Consider the following 23562-nt stretch of genomic DNA (forward strand, 5'->3'; position numbering starts at 1 on the left):
TCAGTCCATGGTGTAATTTCATGGCATTCCATCAGGGATTAATTTGACCCACTGGGTATGGTAATACATTGTTTTGCACCACATGTAATCATATACACCAGCAAAATGATTGCAAAGTGCACACAAAGTGCTACCATTCTGAGTTGGTAGCATTTTGCACTCAGTTTGAATTATCGTAAATTATTATACAAGCTGTATAGCAAAGGGGAATGAGGTCCATTGTGTTTAACTGTGACCAAATAAGACTATCCATTAAAAGCCACTGTCTGACGAAGTTAATCATTGACAAGTCTGATTAAGATATAACCTGTAACAGTTCTCAGCCCAGATTTTTTTTTTTTTTTAATCAACACAGTGTCAGTTGGATAAGATTTTTTATTATGACAGAGCTGGAGAATAGAATAGGTTTTCAGCTGCTTTAGCCTTTCAGATGTTTTGAATGTGTAAGAATATGAATATGAGCCTTCAAAGTTAACTTTTGGTTTTAATATTTTTAATAGGAAATATGCTTAGCTTCGCTGTGAAGTTACACGGTTTTACTAATTTTTAAAGCAAGTATATTTTATCCCTATAGTTTCTACAGCAGACCTGAACCAGACAAAAAAAAATTTCTGCAAGGACTGGACAAAATATTAAAATAAATTCACTTCAGATGCACTTGCTGGTACTTTTGGAAAAAACATCAAATGATAAGAGGTTTACAAAATGCTGTTAGAAAGCATATTTTGTGCTTTTGAAATTGATTTGCACTGTAAGTATATGTTGTAGAAGATGGGTCACAGGCCGTAAATACAACAGGGGACAGTGTTCCCAAAATGCCTAGCCAGAGACCCTTTATAGAGGTAACTGAGGGAGCCCGATAAAGATCTGAACATATACCCTTGGCAGACAGGACCAAACATACACATGCAATTGCTTTGTGTGAATACTATGAGAGGAAAATACATTTAAAACTCTTCCCACCACTAATATCTCTCACAATAGTCTACCTTTCTGTGTAATGATGGGATGGGACAAGTAAGGCATATTTGGCCCACAAAGGATGTTCTAAATAATCCTGCCTACATTCTAATGTCTCCCTAACTACTACTACTCCTTCAAGCCATCTTCCTCATGAGTTAGACTGAAAAGAAACTATGCCATGTGACCAGTCACAACTAACTGCCAGAGCTCGGATTTTCAATATCAAACACTAACTTTTCAAAATTCAGAGAGACAAAAATAACTGGACTGATTTTTTTTTTTTTATAAAAAACACCACAACTTTGAACAAGAATGTTAGTGTATGTCATGGTCTGCTCAGAGACATTCCAGACACACAAAAAAGATGCTATCTTTGTTGTGTAAATTATTCATTTAAAAATCCAAGTATATATTTTCTAATCCTATGTCCTAATCTTAAACAGTCATAGCTCCAAACTCTCTCTATAATGGGCCAAACCCTAAAACTGAACCTGAACCTCCCAAACTTTATGTTAAGATTCTGATCCATATTTTGAAATCTCAAATTCTGGAGCTTTTAGATAAAGAATCTTGGTTCAGCCTCCTACATAGGTGAAATGATGATATACCTTTCCAGCATAAGAGTTCAGGCTAGGGTTGCCAACCCTCCTGGGTTGTCCTGGAGTCTCCAGGAATTAAAGATTGATCTTTAATTAAAGATTATGTCATGTGATGAAACCTTCAGGAATATGTTCAACCAAAATTGTCTCAGATGGAATCTCATCCTAATTTTCAAAGAAGGTTTAGGCATGCACAAGTAGATTAGGACACATTTTCAGTGCTAAGAAATAATTTTTTTAAAAAAAGCTTTGTAATAAAAAAGTACTTTGGCATCAATCAAAACTCAAGGAGATTTGAAATGTCTGGGTACTGCACCTGATGTAATGCTTCACTGAATCCAGTTGCCCAGGTTCCACAGAGAACACAATACCCATAAAAAAACCGGACAAAGCCCTTTTTTCCAGTCTTAATCACACATCAGTACACCCACCATGTGTGTGCAGAATGTGTGTCTTACATTCTTAACACTTAAGCAGCTTCCAGAGTTTCCCTTTCATACTGAAATGATCATTTTCCGATACAGCTGTACCTCTTCTTTATTTAATTCCTCTTAAGAGTCAGTGCTCATGTTATCGAGACACTAGTTTTTCTATAAACCAATCTTAACCTGAGAACAACAAAAAAGAGAGACTGTTTTTTCATGTATGTTTCACACTTAGCTTTGTAACTTTCACACTGTGTTGAACTTGCACAGTTCTGCACAAAAGAAGTATTACTTAAAAATCTAGTATTTTCCTTCATATAGTGAACCATTTGTAACACTGAGCTCTTGTCTTCCTGTAAAAATACAAGAGATGACTTGGCAGATTGAAAACCATGCTTTGTAAAAAAATTATTTCAAACAGTGAGACCACACCACACTAGCCAAACTGTATGTTAGCGAGCACTGTTTTATTATCGTATGGGTGTATCAGTCCATACAAGTGCAGATTCCTTTGCCACAGGAAAATAAAAACATCTTGACAGCAACATTACACAGTAGAAAGACAGGAAGTGAAGAGTACCCAACTGAAAAGGCAATAAATATTTAAGCAGGCAGGATACGAAATCTGAATTTCAAAAGCGCACATGTATCATTAACTCTTTCAAAACACTTACCCTCACTTTCCAAAAAAGCTGTGGGATGTTAAATAGGACCTTGTTCTTCCAATGATCCAGAAAATCAGTCTCTAAAATCCACTAAACCAATGCTCCAGCATGGTGCCAATACAGACTTATGGTGAGGTGTACTATGCACAGAATTACAAGCACCACTTCCTTCCACACCCTTGTTTTCCATGGAGGTTTCCCAACCAAGTACTAACCAGGCTTGACCCCATTTAGTTTATGTGATCTGACAAGAGCACAGGCCCAAGGTGATTGGCTGTAGTGAATTAATTTAACTCAGTTTTAACTGGTGTTGTGATCACTGTGGTTAGCAGTGCTGAATACTTGCTTTCTATTGTAGGAGATTATGTATAATGGATTTGATACTATTAAAATGGAAGTTCCAAACTGAATTTTTGAATCATTATTTTGGAATCATGACCATTTTAATTGGATCTGGCAATAGAGAAATTTAACTTGCATGGAAAAACTAAACGAAAATATAAATATGATGGCTAGACACAGTAGAAGAAGCTTTATTTAAAGGAATACTTTAATTTACATCGTCTGCAGTCATTTTTGGTGTATTAACCCTGTTAAAAAACCATCAGAATAATTCATATATAGAAAATGGCACCAGTAATGCATAGTTTTCTATTTATCTGTAATTGTGAATATTTGTCTATATTATAATTGAATAGAATTTACATAACAGAAGTAAGTATAACTGAGATCAGGGCCCTATTGTGTTAGGCACTCCCCAGACACACTGAGAGTCCATGCCCTGAAGAGTTCACAATCTAAAAAGACAAGACAAACAAAAGGGTTGGAGAAAGGATGGATATCAGCAGTCCCCAATGACTCTCTACCTAGCAATCAGTTGGCAATTTCCCACAGACGTCATATGAAAGTCCTTAGGAAAAATTTGAAACAGGACAGGGTAACTGCTGTACAGAATAGTTCAGACAAGATACAGAAGGAATGGGGGAGGAGGGTGAAGGGGAGAGAGCATCAAAGGTCATTGTGAATGACAAATGAGTGTTTGAGGCAAGCATCGCTGGTGTAATAGAGGAGACATGGAACACCCCCCAAAAGATTCAGGAACAGGTATGTATGGTGAGGCAGAATCATGAAAAGGTGATGACAAAAAGGTTGAATCTGATGCAGAGAAGGAGGGAGAGTCTGTAAAAAGGTTGAAAGAGAAAGGGTAGCATGGTAAGGACTATAGAACAGATTATGAGAGGATAATTTTTCTGGGAGACAATTATTCACCTGAGCTGCTGCCATGGTAGCTGAGATCAATTGGAGGAATTCAGCTAAAAGCCCCTTGATTTAAACATCTGGGTGCCAGCAGCAGTAGATTTTCAGATGTGGTCTCTTGACTCAAATTCACTATCCCTATGAGTTCAGTAGGGTCTGTACGGGTCCTCTGAGCAATTTTCAATGCAGGATTCAGATCTTAATGACCTGCTGCGGTTTTAGTTTACAGACAACTTTTACACCTTTTGTCATTTAGGGGAAAAACTGCTTTAAACTTGGGTTGATTCCATAGCACTAAGAAAAGCAGCATCTTTATGCTCATGCCAAAAAATTTATCTCAAATCATAACCTATTGAAAGTTAGTCACAAAGTTTACAATTTTGAGCTCTGATTTTATCACATGATTTCAGGATAACTAGGTCAAGAGTCAGTGCTTTTTAAACGGTTGACCATTAAACAGTTTTCCTCAGCAATAGCCAATAGTCAGCAGGATACCAAAAAGGATGGCATACGCAGCCTGCTGCTCTCATGAAGTGTACCTGTACTTGTTATTCCCCTGATTAAGCAGAGATAAAGGGAGTAGCAGGCAGTGTGCTGTAAGAGCCATCATGTTCCAAAATGCATAAAATTATTGATGAGGCTGCTTTTTTCAAGAAAGCTAGTGACGTTGTGCCATCAAACTTTTCACAGCTAGTGATGTCTCTCTATCAGGAGAGGAGACACTGACACTTCATCACCAAGCTTGCCTTCAATTGTAACATACGGAAAATCTTGTATGGCATAATGTTGAATCGTCAGGATTGAGCAAGGATTTACAAACCTGTGACAGGTTTCAGAGTAGCCGCCGTGTGAGTCTGTATCCGCAAAAAGACAAGGAGTACTTGTGGCACCTTAGAGACTAACCAAGTTATTTGAGCATGAGCTTTCGTGAGCTACAGCTCACTTCTTCAGACGCATAAAAGTGGAAAATGCAGTGAGGGTGTTTTTATACACACAGATCATGAAAAAATGGGTGTTACCATACACACTGTAATGAGAGTGCTCAGGTAAGGTGAGCTATTACCAGCAGGAGAGCGGGGGGTAAACCTTTTGTAGTGATAATCAAGGTGGGCCATTTCCAGTGGTTAGAACACACACTTTGCTTCTCTACAAAGAAAAAAGACACTAAACTATCTAAACTACTACATGCCACAAGGGGCCACAACCGTGGTTCCCTTAACCCACCCAGCAATATTGTTAATCTATCCAACTATATTCTTAGCCCAGCAGAAGAATCTGTCCTATCTCGGGGCCTCTCCTTCTGCCCCTCCATCCCCTCGAACAGGATACAGTTCTGGAGTGACCTAGAATCCTATTTTCGACGTCTCCGATTCAAGGAATATTTCCAACACACCTCTGAACAACATACTAACCCACAGAGACCTTCCTACCAACACTACAAAAAGAAGGATTCTGGGTGGACTCCTCCTGAAGGTCGAACCAGCAGACTGGACTTCTACATAGAGTGCTTCCGCCAAAGTGCACGGGCTGAAATTGTGGAAAAGCAGCATCACTTGCCCCATAACCTCAGCCGCGCAGAACACAATGCCATCCACAGCCTCAGAAACAACTCTGACATCATAATCAAAAAGGTTGACAAAGGAAGTGCTGTCGTCATCATGAATAGGATGGAGTATGAACAAGAGGCTGCTCGGCAGCTCTCCAACACCACTTTCTACAAGCCATTACCCTCTGATCCCACTAAGGGTTACCAAAAGAAACTACAGTATTTGCTCAAGAAACTCCCTGAAAAAGCACAAGAACAAATCCGCACAGACACTCCCCTGGAACCCTGACCAGGGATATTCTATCTGCTACCCAAGATCCATAAACCTGGAAATCCTGGATGCCCCATCATCTCAGGCATTGGCACCCTGACAGTAGGATTGTCTGGCTATGTAGACGCCCTCCTCAGGCCCTACGCTACCAGCACTCCCAGCTATCTTCGAGACACCACTGACTTCCTGAGGAAACTACAATCCACCGGTGATCTTCCTGAAAACACCATCCTAGCTACTATGGATGTAGAAGCCCACTACACCAACATTCCACACAAAGATGGACTACAAGCTGTCAGGAACAGTATCCCCAATAATGCCAAGGCAAACCTGGTGGCTGAACTTGGTGACTTGGTCCTCACCCACAACTATTTCACATTTGGGGACAATGTATACCTTCAGATCAGCGGCACTGCTATGGGTACCCGCATGGCCCCACAGTATGCCAGCATTTTTATGGCTGACTTAGAACAACGCTTCCTCAGCTCTCGTCCCCTAATGCCCCTACTCTACTTGCGCTACATTGATGACATCATCATCATCTGGACCCATGGAAAAGAAGCCCTTGAGGAATTCCACCATGATTTCAACAATTTCCATCCCACCATCAACCTCAGCCTGGACCAGTCCACACAAGAGATCCACTTCCTGGACACTACGCTGCTAATAAGCGATGGTCACATAAACACCACCCTATACCGGAAACCTACTGACCGCTATGCCTACCTACATGCCTACAGTTTTCACCCTGACCACACCACACGATCCATTGTCTACAGCCAAGCTCTACGATACAACCGCATTTGCTCCAACCCCTCAGACAGAGACAAACACCTACAAGGATCTATCAAGCATTCTTACAACTACAATACCCACCTGCTGAAGTGAAGAAACAGATTGACAGAGCCAGAAGAGTACCCAGAAGTTACCTACTACAGGACAGGCCCAACAAAGAAAATAACAGAACGCCACTAGCCATCACCTTCAGCCCCCAACTAAAACCTCTCCAACGCATCATCAAGGATCTACAACCTATCCTGAAGGACAACCCATCACTCTCACAGGTCTTGGGAGACAGGCCAGTCCTTGCTTACAGACAGCCCCCCAACCTGAAGCAAATACTCACCAGCAACCACACACCACACAACAGAACCACTAACCCAGGAACCTATCCTTGCAACAAAGCCCGTTGCCAACTGTGTCCACATATCTATTCAGGGGACACCATCATAGGGCCTAATCACATCAGCCACACTATCAGAGGCTCATTCACCTGCACATCTACCAATGTGATATATGCCATCATGTGCCAGCAATGCCCCTCTGCCGTGTACATTGGCCAAACTGGACAGTCTCTACATAAAAGAATAAATGGACACAAATCAGACGTCAAGAATTATAACACTCAAAAACCAGTTGGAGAACACTTCAATCTCTTTGGTCACTCGATTACAGACCTAAAAGTGGCAATTCTTCAACAAAAAGACTTCAAAAACAGACTCCAACGAGAGACTGCTGAATTGGAATTAATGTGCAAATTGGATACAATTAACTTAGGCTTGATTAAAGACTGGGAGTGGATGGTAAAGTAAAACTACAAAGTAAAACTATTTCCCCATGTTTATTCCTTCCTCCCTCCCCCGCTGTTCCTCAGGCATTCTTGTCAACTGCTAGAAATGGCCCACCTTGATTATCAGTACAAAAGGTTCCCGCCCCCCCCCACCCGCTCTCCTGCTGGTAATAGCTTACCTTACCTGATCACTCTTGTTACAGTGTGTATGGTAACACCCATTGTTTCATGTTCTCTGTGTATATCAATCTCCGCAGTGTATTTTCCACTGAATGCATCCGATGAAGTGAGCTGTAGCTCATGAAAGCTTATGCTCGAATAAATTTCTTAGTCTCTAAGGTGCCACAGATCCTCCTTTTCTTTTTACAAACCTGTGACAACTTCTCTATTATGGCCACTAATCAAGAGCCATGGTCTTCAGTTGCCAGTGGTTCTTTAAACCCAATATGACGGGGGGAAAAGAATTTGGAATAGTAATAAGTCGGCTCAGACCAGCTATCTTAACAAAATGACTGTTTTGATACAGGTATTAACACTTCTATTAGAACTAACAGATCTAGCAGATCAGGTAGGATGAAAAGGTAAGTCAAGTGGAGCAGTATAAGGTCATATAATTACAGTGATTATTTTATCCACAGTTGAAAAATCAGGAAAACTCTGAGGCTGGAAAAAAGTTTAATTCATGATCATGAAAAGTTTGGTTAATACTATGCAAAGTGTTCTTACTATACTAGCCTCAGACAAGACCCAAACCAAAAACCAGGGTAACAAACAATAAGGTTTGACACCTATGGAGCGAATGGACGTCTGTCTAAAATCAAAGTTTTAAACCCCTTTACTCAGCATGATCTACTTTCACAGTAGGTCATTTTGCTCATTATGCAAATGTATTTTTTAGCATTCAACATAAGTAAATGCTGAAGTTAAGATTGAGATGCAGTTTCCGTTCTACTTTCCTCCTCTCCTCCATGCTATTTTTAGTTGCTCATAATTCTCTCAAATACATGCCTTTCATACTTGTTTTAGGACCAAAGACAATACATGGGGGAGTGGGGAAAGAGAAGAGGAACTGTTCAGCAAAAGCAAAAGCAAATGAGCAGTTTTTTGAGTTATAAAAGTGTTAGAAACATAAACCACACCCATTCTCATCTTCCCCTTCCTGGTCCCCCAGGTGCATGCGTACATATAAATTATGTATTATGTATATATAGTCTACATAAGTGTTTGTGCCTACATAACAAACAGCAAACCAAGACATTTCCAGCTTGGCTGTTTGATAGTTGTAATTGAGGGAGGATAAACAATCAAGTCTAAAGAAAACTGTATCAGTATTCTTAAAGTTTTCAGTCCCAAATCTTGATCCCACTTAAGTCACTTAAGGTGTTTTGCTATTATGTTTCAAAACCAGAATATGCCATGTCAATTTTTTAGGTCACTGTTCTCTCACATGCAATTTACAACATAAGTTCGAGTGTTTTTTATTGTAGGTCCTGATTGATGAAAGTACGTGAGCACGTGTCTAACTTTTAACTGAGTACTCTCATTGACCTCAATGGACAACTCATGTGCTTAAAGTCAAGCATGTCTTGAGTACCTTCCTGAATCAGGGCATTGGAGTAGTTTAGAATATTGATTAAGGGCACCCCAGTTAAAGCTGTGTTGCTGAAGTGACCTATGAGCACTATGGTAGCTCTAAAAACTTTACCAATACTGAATCATTTCTAAAGTACATTATGTGGCACCACAGCATCTTTAAGGAGGCTTAGTTTAAAAAATAAACATAACAAAGCACCACTCCTCACAGCGAAATCACATCCAAGTACTCACATTAATACAATGTCAAGTGTGAGAATTCAAGTACTTAAATGTCAGGAAATATCAAGTGTTCTACCGTAGTACCAAACTCTGACAAATCGTGCCTACATATGAAATGTTATGAACCTTAAGTAAGCTCTACATTTAATGAGGACTCAATATGGTTGAGTTAACATTTTAGTAGAAACCTTGGGCCAAATTCTTAGCTAATGTACACCCTGCTTAGCCCCCATAGTACTGAAGCACAGTGAGTATAAATCAGCATGGAATTTAGGCCATCAGTTTTACTGCAATATTAAGACATCTATATTGCACATGTTGTATTTTCAATTCCTCTGCCCTTGTTAAATGTAAACCTTAATGCTTCTGTTGTGTAATGTATACCATAAAATATACAGGAAGAGCAATTTGGCAGAGTTCAACATTGTGTCAGGAACCTTCAGAATTTCCTGACTTAGGTGATTGATTTATCTTTCTCGATGCTGCATTAACATTAATATTTGCATTTAATATTGTGTTCTATCTGCAATCCAAAAAGCATCTGGAAGGAATTTATACAATGAGGCAAGCTGCCAAATGTTCAAAGACTCTATTATCATCATCATCACCATCATCATCATGGGAAACCTCAACGTTAAAATGAACAAGAAAAAAGAATTGAAGGACTAAGAGAAGTCATTTTGGAATACTAACTAAGCACAGGAAGGTTTAGATAACAATGAGGCAGGGGGTCCATGTAAATCCAGCACCTTCTCTTTGTGAATGGTTGTTCACTGACTTCAATGGTCTCTGAATAGGCACAGGGATGTTTTGGGGCAGATCTATTTGCAGGATCTAGCCCATAAGATCCAAACCTGCAAACACACACACACACCCCCCTCAGTGAAACTACTCACTGTACTGTAAAATTAATCAGATTCATAAACCTTTGGAAGATTGGGACCATCTCCAACAATGCTGCAAGGAGCTGAGCACCCTTAAGATCCATTGAAGTCAATAGGAGTTGAAAGTTCACAGCACCTTGCAGTATAGGCCCCTTAATTTAAAAAACAAAACAAATCCTAGGTTCTCTAAACTTTTTGACCAACAAAAGGCCCAGAGCCCATGTATCAAACTCATGACCTTCCTGTGTTCTGCACCTTCCCCATTGAGTGCCAATATAAAATTTGCTTTCCAGACCATTACCTTTCTCTTCCAGTCCCCAGAAACCCATCTGCTCTTTCAGTAGTAGTTCATGGTCCAACAACTTGATCTCTTTTATGAAATATCATTTGGGCTGTTAAAGTCTCTGTTTAGCTTTTGCACAGAAAGCAGGTTAAAAGTGGAGGAAAGGGCCACAAACAGCTGCTAAAGCGGCAATGTGGCCCTTACAGGGAGGGGACATTTTAAGTTGTCACTTTTTATCTCCAACCCTCATTTCCCACCATATGAAATAGCATCTCATTGCCACATATCAGCACAGAATGCTTATGGGGACCACTCCTCAACCATTCTCCCACTCTCGCTCACAGAGTGCAATGGGGATACTTATGAGGTCCCGCCTATGCACCAGAGGGAGTTGATAAATGACTGTGACATTGCTAAAGCCCTCATGTCAGTTTTAGGACACACAGAGTAAGGTTCTGATCTCACCTACTCCTGTCTAAATCCAAAAGTAACTCAAGTGAAGTGAATGGAGCTATTCTGGATTGATAATCAGCATAAGAAATCAAAATATTTTCTGATTAATTTTTTATGCTCAGTCCTTAGGAATTTTCCTTCTAGTTACTGTTTGCTACTGTAATTTGCAGTGGAAGTGTTTATATTTTTCATATGGTGTTATTTCAGCATGTTGTCACATCCAGCAATTCTACTTTACTCTATACTTAGTGGAAGAGGCCATATTTGCAGACTGAGTATTACTATCATTACATGGGTAATTGTAGATGTTTCTCCTTGGTTTAGTAGAGATTGCTCTTAACAGTTTCTTTCATCTAACGAATGTAATTCAGCTTCTGACCTCTTTTATCTGGTGTGTGTGTTTATTTCTAAGCTTGACAGAGCAGTTCTCCATACAAAATGGATTCAACTTCTTTAATGATGTGCCTATCTCTGATTATCTGTTTCTTTTGTGAAGCTTTAGAGTATCACAACTGTGTTGTGTATAGGTTTATCATAACTTTTTTTTTCCTACTGATTCCTATTTCTTCCCTTAGATTTAAACACAAGAAAAGTTTGAAAGCCAAAAGATCACAGAAAACACATGAGGACTTTTGAAGATTCTGATCAAGACAGTACAAGCTGTCAATCTGGGATAGTTCAGCCATTAGCCAGTAGTAGTGAATTCTTTTTCTTCACAGCCTAGTCACTAGAAGACAATTTTGAGACAAGCTGTGAAGAAATGTTGAGAATTTCTCTTTTAAAAAAAACAGCTGAAGTTGAAAGTTCAGTTAATAAATCCCTCGACTAACGATAGTTTATATGTATTTTCTCTGGAGATTTGTCATATGGACAAGATGTTTAGTGGAAAATCTTTTGAAAAACTCTTTTGCATTTCCCTAAAGGATTATTAATGAAAATTTAGTGCTCCTGAAAGATTCAAGATTGACAGCACTGGAATCTCCAGTCCTCTATTAATATAACGTGCAGCATGGTTAGCAACAGTGTAATTTTCCCAAGTAGTGTGTTTCAATCCAAGCTCAAAAGACAATACAGACTCGGCCAAGGTCGTACTCTCTACTGAGGCTGCCTGCACAGGTGCTAATTAAAATTTAAAATCTTGTCCACTAAAAAATAGAATCAGACCACTAATTTCAGAGATCTGTGAACTATGACTTTGCCACAGTTGAAATCAGTCAGATATAAGCTACTGGTGAAAGGCAATGACAGGCTGCCTGTAGCATTCATTCTCTCTTATGGTAACCTCTGATCGATATCTGATCTTTTGCTTAGTTATAATCCATTTTTTAGATCAGTCGGCTCTTTAGCTCCTCAGTTAAAATTTAGGTTTGATGCTGGTCAGTGTGTAATTCCATATGTTTCCAATATGTCATCAAGTTTTGAAACTTTTGTCCTCCTCATAATATTTGCAGAGAGTCACCGAGATTAAAGATCATCTGAAGCTACCAAAAATGGAAACTTTTGTCCTCCTCATAATATTTGCAGAGAGTCACCGAGATTAAAGATCATCTGAAGCTACCAAAAATGTTGGTCGCTAAACCCATTCATGTATTTCCAGGGTATATGGGGGAGGGCAAAGTGGGCGGTCATGACGTAGCAAAATTTGGAGGTCTTTTTGGAAACACCAGGCCCTAAATCGACTCCCATATTTCTAAGGGAATGGAGTGGCAAAATTTGTAGGCCTCTTTGGAAAGAAGACCCCAAACATACTTGCAAATTTCTAGGAGGGTAGGGGAAGAAAGGAAAGTAGGGTTTAAAAAGCAGAATAAATTAGGTGCTTTGGAGAGAGAGCCCACTCTCAGCCAAATTGTTATATCCAGCCTTCATGGACCAAGGGCTCTTTGCATCTTTGCATCTTATTTTACTTCTATTTTGAGTTTACAAAAGGTATATTGATCTGCCTGTTTGTTTTCTGTTTCTAATACCCCTGGAACCAACTAGTGTTTTCAGAACTGCTTAGACATACTACTGCAGATTTTTGCTAACTCTATATACTGTATCTGCTGTGTTGTTAGTGTCCAAAGAAAATAGCTGCTCATTTCATTACTAATTGACCTTTTCATTTCCTTAAACTCCTATTTTCCTTGAGAATATCCTGGATCATTACAACATGTTTTTGATACTCTTTGCAATCTTTATTTTCAGCTTCTCACACAATGAAATGTGTTTTCATCCACCTATAAACTCTCCAGCATCAAGACCTTTGTCTTTCTTATAGAGTCTTGCCTGCCAAACATCATGCCTTTTTCCTTCTGAAGTTTCAGATATTGTGTGCTTTGTTGCCTTCCGGCTCTCATTCAAGTCTTGTTTTAATTGAACACTACAATGCCTTCAAAAAAAATTTCATTTTTTTTCTTTGTAAAGGTGGACAGGGGACAGAGTGAATAGATGGTTTCACTCTTTGTTCACTCTCTTGACATCTGCGTCCACTTTCCGAACTATTTTTTCTTGTACAAAGTGTTCATGCCTTATACACTATGCTAGCAATTTGCACTCTCTCTTCAATCAGTGAAGAGAAAGAATATAGAAGAGAAATGAAAAGCGTTCAGAGATATTTAGCTGCTGATAGCTGAGTGACACACATACTAATATTAAAGCTGAGCAACACACACACTAATATTAAAGGCTGGTGTTGCTAGAAGATGAAAAGTTGTTCAATCACAAGAAAGAAAAGGTGCAAACTCACAAATATCGGGTGCAAAGAAGACCCAAGGACCAAACCTAGCCATTGCTGAACAAACTTCTTCTACCATAGGCGCAGACTCTGTGGGTGCTCCGCAGCTGGAACACCATGGGAAAAAAAAAAGTGGGTGCTCAGCACCTACCAGCCACCCACCACTCAGCAGTTCGGTGGTGGCAGGAGGTGCTGGATGGAGGGAGCAGGCGGAGCAAGGATGGGGCCTTGGCAGAAGGGGCGGAGTGGGGGCGCAGCCTCAGGGTGCAGAGGGAGTGAAGAACAAGAACACCAAGAACAATGAAGGTCAGCGCCTGTGACTTTGGCTGGGACTCCCACTAGAAATGAGCCATCCAAATCATTTTTTTTATTTTAGATGTACTTTTAATAAAATTTATAAATATGAAAATAACATTCAACCATGCTGTGTGCATACCATTGCTGAGCACGGGCCCGATCTTAAAGCCCATTGAAGTCAATGGGAGTCTTTCCAATTGGATTTGGACTAGGCCTTAAGAGTGTTATTTTCATTGTAGGGTTGCCAACTTTCTAGTTGCAGAAAACCGAACACCCTTGCCCCGCCCTCTTTCCACCCCTTCCCGAGGCCCTGCCCCTGCCCTGCCCTATCCCCCTCTCACTCCATCGCTCACTGTCCCCCTCCCTAAATCACTCCCTCATTTTCACTGGGCTGGGGAAGAGAGTTGGGGTGCAGGAGAGAGTGAGCTCCAGCTGGGGGTTCGGGCTCTGAGTTGGGGCCAGGGATGAGGGGTTTGGAGTGCAGGAGGGGGTTCTGGCTTGGGGAAGAGGGATTTGGACTGTGGGAGGGGGCTCCAGGCTGGGGCAGGGGCTTGGAGTGTGGCAGGGGGTTCGGGCTCTGGGCTGGGGGTGGGACCAGAAATGAGGGGTTCATAGTGCAGGAATGGGCTCAAAGTCAGGACAGGGGATTGGGGTGCAGGAGGGTGTGCAGACTCCGGGAGGGAATCTGAGTGTGGGAGGGGGTTCTGAGCTGGGACTGGGATGCGGAAAGGGGTTCAGGGTGTGGGCTCTGGATGGCACTGACCCAGGTGGCTCCTGGGAAGCAGCAACCTGACTCTCCAGCTCCAAGGTGGAGGGGTGACCAGGGGGCTCCACGTGCTGCCCTCATCCACAGGCGCCGCCATGCAGCTCCTATTGGCCACGGTTCCCAGCCAATGGGAGCTACAGAGCTGATGCTTGGGGCAATGCCTGCAGGCAGGGGCAGCACGCAGAAACCCCAGCCACCCCTATGCCTTGGAGCCAGAGGAGCATACCGGCCACTTCCCAGGAGCCAGGCAGACTTTTAACTGCTTGGTCAGCAGTGCTGACCAGAGCTGCTGAGGTCCCTTTAAAACTGGGCATTCCATTCGAAAACCAGACGCCTGGCAACCCTATCTTATTGCCATGACCCCCTTTTTTTTTTTATCCTAAACTTGTTCAGCTGAGGCTTTTCTTTTTTTGCCCCTATGCTGTGTCATGTGTGAAATTAAAAAATAACCTGTGGCAGAGATCAGGTGTAATCTATCTGTACTGAGCACACTTTTGAGCACTGTAAAATAGTAATAGCGTAACTCCATTGACTTCAGTGGGGTTTACCTACATATATCAAGGCTTAATTATGTGGTATTAAGATGATACAATGGAAATTCTGAGTGCTGAGAGAGCGCACCCACAAGTGAGAGAACAGGATTTAGAACTAAGTAGATGGATGCGTAACAGGTTGAGACAAATAGAACTCTTTTCCAAGTACATACTGAAGAAATAATCAATGGGAAAGACAGAACACTGCTATCATGAGATAGTCAGCCACATTAAGGGGTGTTTGGGCCCAGGCTACCAGTGACAAGCTAATTTAAGTACATAGATGTACTTAATTGAATAATGAGCACCTAGGCCTGATTAAATGACAACAGGGCTCAGTTGCAGGGTGGTGCTCACAGAAAGAAAAACTTGCTTAACAGAGAGGAACTCCTAGAGACCGCAGTTTTCAAGGAGGAGAGCTGTGTAACTGCTAAATCACAAAATAAAAGTCATTTTCTATGGGCTCAATTCTGCACCATTCACAATAGGAGTTTTTTCAATTACATGAATGGGAGCATGATCAAGCCCTGTATGCCTACAGTATTTATTATTAAACAAAAAGGGTCTGATCCTGCATTAATTACTTCAATGGGAGTAACTGAAAGAGGCTAATTCTATACTTTCTATAAATCACTGTAAATAGCTACATATTGTATCATATAAGAAGCCAAGTTTAAAAGGCAGTGAACACAGGTCAGAGTTCTGAAAGGAGACATTTTAACTGAGCTTTAGGAAAATTCATCAGCAGTTAGAATTTTCTTCCCTGGGCTTGAGACCATGCTAACTGATGCCTCAAACAAAATATCGTTTTCTAAACTACATAAGAAGATTTGGGGGGAAAAAACTGAAATACTGACTGCTGAGGCTCACTCTGAAGTGTCCCTCTGCCACCTAGCTGGTAAATTCATATTCATACAGCCTTAAAGCATTAAAATCAATTACATTTTAATGACATAATTGTTTCTCCCATCACTCTAGCTAAAAAGACAGACCAGCTGAAGTCAAAGCCAGTGGCCCATGGCTGATTATATTACTAGAACCATCAAGCTCAAGCCCACTATGTCTCTACAGACCTAAGACAGAGGAGAGGGAAAGGATTGCTTTTAAATGGACATATGTCCAGAGCAGGCTTCCAGAGGATAAGCTGACAGACCACATGGTCTAAGCTCTCCAGACAAGGTTCTAGAAGATCTGTAACCCAGTGTGCCTACGGACTTCAAGATAGGGACAATGTCTGGGCTCTGTCCAGGCTGAGACTGACTTTGTTCAAGATATGGAGACTTAAAACAGGATCCAGCAGCTGGGTCCCCTCACAGCAATCTGCTAAGCTTCAAGCAGGGGGCACTGAACCAGAACTGTTACACAGCCATGCCTTTAAATTCACTGAGGTCAAAACTGCAGCCAGAAGATACACACTTCAAGCCATTTAGGAGATTTGCTGCTTAATCCAAAATACTCATGTTTACTCTTGCATGGGTTCTCAAACTTCATTGCTCCGCGACCCCCTTCTGACAACAAAAATTACTACACGACCCGAGGAGGGGAGAACAAAACCTGAGCTCACCTGACCCCTACTGTCCTGGGTTGGGGGGCCAAAGCCCAAGCCCCACTGCCCCAGGCTGGGGGGCCAAACCTGAAGCCCAAGGGCTTCAGTCCCAAGTGGCAGGGCCTGTAACCTGAGCCCAGCTACCCAGGGCTGAAGGCTTTGGCTTTGGCCCCGGGCCCCAGCAAGTCGAACACCAACCCTGGCGACCCAATTAAAATGGGGTCATGACCCACTTTGGGGTCCCAACCCAACAGTTTGAGAACCACTGCCTAGACTCAAAGGATCTCAATAAGGCCTTTAATAATCACCAACTTAAATAAATTACCAACCAAACTATCTTTAAGCCAAACACCACCAATAAATAACAATTTCCTAAAAGGAAACTGGACATAAGTGTAATTTACTGTACATCCATAGTCCATTACCAACAAAAGCTGCATCAGTAGGTGACATACTGTTTTAAAGGAATGCAAAAGAAACTATTCAGTACTTTGGTATTAATTTAGTAACATGTATTAATTCTGGCTTTAAATGTCATGAAGTAATTATATAGTATCTTGGAACTTTTCCAAACTGAGAAAGAAAAATACCTAAGGGATGTTCACATCTGGTTTCCCTTTTGAAAAGCCTGATGGCAGATTTCTTTTTCTTTCTTTCTTTTTTTCCCCCCATGGAAGAGGGGAGGAAGGGGGTGTTGATCTGCACACAATAGCTTTAATTATGTTGCAAAAACAATCTATTTTTTGATACACTGAAATATATGAATGTTGACACATTTTTCTAAATCCCCTTTGCCAACAAAGTAAGACAGATCACCTTGCAATAACCAACAAACTTCTATTAAAGACTAAAATTTGATTGTAAAATAAAAAAAATGCTTTCAGATTGCATATTGCCCCTTTCATTACAGCAAATACTATAAAACAAGTTTTCACAGTTCAGAATGAAAGCTATTATTATCTAATTTCATGTGGAAATGAGATGTTTTTATCCACTCAGAAGTATAAAATATGCCCTTCATGAATATGGTAGATGAATGCATGACCAGAATGCAAAAATTCTTTTTCTGCACTATTGGCTAACAAGCATATTGTTAACCTAGGGCTTTATAAACTAGTTCTCTTTACTGTGGACTATACATTAACTTTTATAATTATTTCATTTCAACAACTTTTAGCTGTATTTCTAGTTAATATATTTTGTGTTCTAATTCATTTTTGGATGTAAGACCATTAAAAAGTAAACTCACAGAACATAAAGCTTCCATTATGTTCTTGAAATTACAGTTCCATTTTGAACATTTTCAGACTGTTTTGCTCTTTTCCCTTCTCCCAAAATATCACCCTGGAAATATAGCATTTTTCATCCTTTATCATAGAATCATAGAAAATTAGGGTTGGAAGAGACCTCAGGAGATCATGTAGTCCAAACTCCTGCAAAGCAGGACCAACACCATCTAAATCATCCCAGCTACGGCCGGCTGTCAAGCTGGGCCTTAGAAACCGCTAAGGATGGAGATTCCTCCACTTCCCGAGGTAACCCATTCCAGTGCTTCACTACCCTCCTACTGAAACAGTGTTTCCTAATATCCAACCTAGACTTCCCCCACTGCAACTTGAGACCATTACTCCTTGTTCTGCTACCACTGAAAACAGCCTAGCTCCATCCTCTTTGGAACCCCCCTTCAGGTAATTGAAGACTGCTATCAAATCCCCTCTCACTCTTCTCTTCTGCAGACTAAATAAGCCCAGTTCCCTCAGCCTCTCCTCAGAAGTCATGTTCCCCAGTCCCCTAATCATTTTCGTTGCCCTCCACTGGACTCTCTCCAATTTGCCCACTTCCTTTCTGTAGAAAGGTACCCAAAACTGGACACAATACTCCAGATATGGCCTCACCAGTGCTGAATAGAGAGGAATAATCGCTTCCCTTGGCAATGCTCCTACTAATGCAGCCCAATATGCCGTTAGCTTTCTTGGTAACAAGGGCAAACTGTTGACTCAGATCCAGCTTCTCGTCCAATGTAATCCCCAGGTACTTTTCTGCAGAACTGCCACTTAGCCAGTCGGTCCCCAATCTGTAGCAGTGCATGGGATTCTTCCGTCCTAAGTGTAGGACTCTGCACTTGCCCTTGTTGAACCTCATCAGATTTCTTTGGACCCTATCCCTACCCTCCAGCATATCTGCGTCTCCCCACAGCTTAGTGTCATCTGCAAACTTGCTGAGGGTGCAATCCATCCCGTCATCCAGATCATTAATGAAGATGTTGAACAAAACCGGCCCCAGGACCAACCCCTGGGGCACTCCGCTTGATACCGGCTGCCAACTAGACATTGAGCCGCTGATCACTAACCACTGAGCCGGACGATCTAGCCAGCTTTCTATCCACTTTATAGTCCATTCATCCAATCCATACTTCTTTAACTTGCTGGCAAGAATACTGTGGGAGATCATATCAAAAGCTTTGCTAAAGTCAAGATATATCACGCCCACCACTTTCCCCACATCCATAGAACCAGTTACCTCATCACAGAAGGCAATCAGGTTGGTCAGGCATGACTTGCCCTTGGTGAATCCATCTTGACTGTTCCTAATCACCTTCCTCTCCTCCCATAGTTGTTTATAAGCAGTGATTTCTACTTTATACATCTCTAAGAACTGCAATTTTATGCAAGGGACCCAGGGCACGTCATTCAGGAAGAACAAACAGTAAGATGGGAAAAAATAAATGCTCGAAAACAGTGTCAAAGACATCTAGCATTTTAAATAGAAGGCCAGATCTTCAGCTGGTATAAGTCAACATAGCTCCATTGAAATCAATTTAATCAATCGATTTACACCAGCCAAAGATCTAGCCCAAAATCTTAAAAGGGAAAGTTTCACAAAATTAATTTCATCATTGGAGATCAATGACTTCAGAAATTACTTACCATTATCAATCACCAACATTTGGCCTAAGATTTTGGGCCCAGTACTGCAGAATGGGTGAGTAGGGCAATCTGAGCACATGATCTTGAGCTATTAGATTCCTCCAGCTGAATCTTGATTACTACTAGTATCTGTTGCTTGCTAATGGCCTCTGTCCATTTCACCATTAGCAATAGTAACATCATAAACCCTTTGCTTGCCCCTAAACCTAGATAGCCAGCTGCAACCGGCTGAACGTTTGCAACTAGAATTTTCACTAGAAGGTGAAGGAAAGGAAAGGAAAGGAAAGGAAAGGAAAGGAAAGGAAAGGAAAGGAAAGGAAACTCTGTCACAGTTATGGGACAAACTGCATCTCTATGTACAGTATTCAAGGTTAAATGTACAGTATTCAAGGGTAAATTCAGAATAGTGGGAAGACCTCCACATTACTGCTGCCTCAGTAGTTTATGCAACACCTGTTCATTTCCCCAGAATGAAGAGTTGCATACTGCATGCTGTACTGAAAACTTTTTTAAGTGAACAATATACTGCAGTATTGTCATTTATTTATTTACTCCTAGATACAAGTTTCAAGTCCCATGCTTTGAGAAGCACGAAAAGAAGTTTTTGGAAAGTTTTGAACTAGTGAAAGCAAGTTTAAAAAAAAAAAAAAAACCTTAAAACCTAAGCTATAGTATTCAACATGTACCAACACTGAAATCCATTGTCAGATTTGCTTATTCTTTGGGAAAAAGTTAGAGGAAACCTCAAATTTTAGAAACTTATCTTTTTAGCACAGATTGTAGTCTGGTTCAGTACAGATGGCTGCAGGGAAAAGATTAATAAATTTGAAATACATTGATGTGTTTTGAGGAAAGAGAAATTTTCTATCTTACATTTAATTTAAAAAAATCAGTTTAAAGCATTTCTCACAGTTTTGTGCCCACCCATGCTGCCTGCTTTCAACAACCTAATAACTAATAAATCTGATGAAAATTAATTGTCTTGACAGCTAGCATAAAAACTGTAAAGGTACAAAGGAAAAATGCTGAGGCAGCATTTTCTGTCTGAGCAGGACAGTAGCTATGGAAACTATCTTTAGAGGCCAACTGGCCTTCATCCCAACACAACATATAAAATAAAAATGCTACTTACACTCAGTCAGTGGCAGCAGCCTTAATTTTCAACCATTCCAACCTTACTAAATATTAGTTGAAACTAAATCTTCAAAGGTTTAATTAGAATTATAATCTGCCATAGTAGATATCTTACATATTTAAACAACATAAAACATACATGAAGATGCTTTCATGTTTCTATTTATTACAATGACCTGATATCAGGGAGTACATAAGAGATTGTAAAACCATCAGATACAATCTAAAAAATAATGAGTATATAGATTCTTAACTGAAAATGTATTTTACTAATCACTAAATAATCTAAATGTTTTCATCTTATCCTGAGTGCTGATACTTTCAACCAATGAAAACGAAAAATCCAATCTCACTTAATTCTCTACTTGTCACATTTGTTTTATAAATGAATATACTTCCACTGATCCCCTAAGAACAGTTTTTCTGCTATAATCCCATCAGAACCCAACCTGCTGCACCAATGCTGTAATATCAATTACTAGTCTGACAGAACCATAGCTTTTCCAAATGGTGATGGCCTACCTTTGGAAAATTAGACATAAAATAAAACACAGATAATCTGTACCAGAGATCTATTGAGGCAAATGTATCTGTGAACCCCAATCTGCCCACAAAACAGTTATTGTAGGACAGTAATTGTAAACGATTAATGATCCACTTAAACTTTTAAAGAAAGATGTTTTCCTTGTAGAATGGTATTTTGAAAGTAGTGAAAGATTTCATTCGTTAAGAAGCCTAGCAACCTGGAAGTAGGCAGGAGTGGAATGCTTCAAGTATACATACGTTTTTTTCCTTTGTATTTCACTAAACTGTACTGTCTTCCGACATTGTGGTATTCAAATACTATTTTCCATCTCAGACACTCTGTGCAACACCTGCTACGTGTTTTTTGTTTTTTGTATTTTTAATGTTTCGGCCCAATCCTGCAAACCTTGCTTTGCCTCCACTGCAATCCACAAAACACCCACAAAATTCTATAGGTGCCTAAGTTTCTGCCTAAGCACATATTATGCTACCTCCCTCTATGTATCCCAATACCTATATCCTGCTTAAGCCCCAAAACAAATCACAAACTAGACAAAGATAGACATTCAGCCATAGAATCATAGAATATCAGGGTTGGAAGGGACCTCAGGAGGTCATCTAATCCAATCCCCTGCTCAAAGCAGGACCAACCCCAAATAAATCATCCCAGCCAGGGCTTTGTCAAGCAGGGCCTTAAAAACCTCTAAGGATGGAGATTCCACCACCACCTTAGGTAACCCATTCCAGTGCTTCACCACCCTCCTACTGAAATAGTGTTTCCTAATATCCAACCTAGACCTCCCCCACTGCAACTTGAGACCATTGCTTCTTGTTCTGTCATCTGCCACCACTGAGAACAGCCTAGCTCCATCCTCTTTGGATTTATTATAATTATAATTTATTATAATAAGCCACTTATCTCAAGAGGAGCAGCTTCAAAAGGAGAGACTGAGGGAACCCCATATCAGAATATTCCATAGCTTAGTGATTAAAGGAGGGAGACACCTGTTCAAATCCTCTCCCCACCTCCGGCAGAGATGTGGAAATTGTACCTGGGTCTCTCACATCCCAGGTGAGTGCTCTAACCTTATAACTAATTCCCCCAGACTTAGGCACCTATCTCTGGGAGAGGAGCGGCTTAACACATATCCTTCTCCTTAGCGTCTTCCATTGGCTAGTTTACGTGGCTCCCTGCCAAACACCCTGGCTTTTGTAGATCGTGTTCTTAGGCACCTCTCTTCCCGCTTTCATCGTATAGGGAGCCGAGGCTCCTAACTCAGCTTTGATTGCAGACCTATTCCTGTGACTTTCTATGCACTGTGATACTGACCATTGCAAGGCCTAAGCCATCCTAAGTGGCTTCACTTGGACTACTCATCTAAGACAGACTTGCATGATCAAGTCTACATAAATTAAGGTCCCAGTCCTACCAGCTGCTAAATGACCTATGCTAGGTGTTGTGTGCAATCAACCCCAGTGAGCTCAGTGGCATTCAGCACTTTACAGGATTGGACCCTCAATCAGTAGCACTTTTTAAGGTCACTAAAAACACGGCATGAAGGCTGAGAGTTGATAAAGATTTATAGGTACATTAATTCTGTGTGCCAATGAGGCTGCATATCAATAACTGTAAATAACTGATTAATTATATTTCTGTTAAGGTACCCAAGCACAGTTGAGGATTTATGTCCAAAAAACATTTGTCTATTTGGCAGACCAAAATTGACAAGTAAGCTGTGTGCTCAAAACATAACACACAGGGTTACCAACCCTCCAGGATTGGCCTGGAGTCTCCAGGATTTAAAGATTAATCTTTAATTAAAGATCATATCATGTGATTACATCTCCAGGAATACGTCCAACCAAAACTGGCAACCCTACACTTACATTTGGTGTGTATAGACTGCTAAAGCTGACTCTAAGGACTGGGATCACAGCGTATGTCCTTAACTCTAACATGCTGGTTTCATAGAAAACTGCACATCATATCCTTCTGTTACTTCAAGATGAGCTGTAGTAAAAGCATATGGGCTAGTTTCTCAGCTGTCATAAATTGGTGCAGCTCCATTTTGATCAATGCAGTTATGCTGATTTGCACACACTTGAGAATCTGGACTCATTTTAAACAGTTTAAACGGTGTGTCATTTTTATTCCATTAAGTCTACAAGAATTTTGCCATTAACTTAAATGGGTGTCGGATCAGGCCCTTAGCCTGCCACATGTTTTCTTTTGCCTCAGAAGCAAATGAGCAAATTACTACTTTTGTATATTCCACGTCTGGAAGTTAAACCCATCCCCTTCCTGTGAATAAGGACAGCTGCTAGGAAACTTCTTGATTGGAGTGCCTCTGTATTGATTCCCAGTCGCTGTCACATAGCAGCTATTGAGA

The 23562-nt window shown here is 40.7% G+C and overlaps 1 protein-coding gene across 17 annotated transcripts in view; it reads right to left on the bottom strand.

Annotated features, from left to right (window-relative positions):
* NCKAP5 (NCK associated protein 5) overlaps positions 1 to 23562 on the bottom strand; it is a 623862-nt gene that overhangs the window by 340070 nt on the left and 260230 nt on the right. Inside the window, exon 1 of one of the 17 annotated variants that reach the window (XM_075117776.1) lies at positions 2662 to 2810. The exons of the other annotated variants lie outside the window; for them this stretch is intronic. The gene's annotated coding sequence lies outside the window, so the exon portion shown is untranslated. Of the gene's footprint in view, positions 1 to 2661; positions 2811 to 23562 lie in introns of those variants that run through there. 17 annotated transcript variants of the gene reach the window in all.

Source organism: Caretta caretta, chromosome 11 (genome assembly GCF_965140235.1).
Source record: "Caretta caretta isolate rCarCar2 chromosome 11, rCarCar1.hap1, whole genome shotgun sequence".
Taxonomy (NCBI): domain Eukaryota; kingdom Metazoa; phylum Chordata; order Testudines; family Cheloniidae; genus Caretta; species Caretta caretta.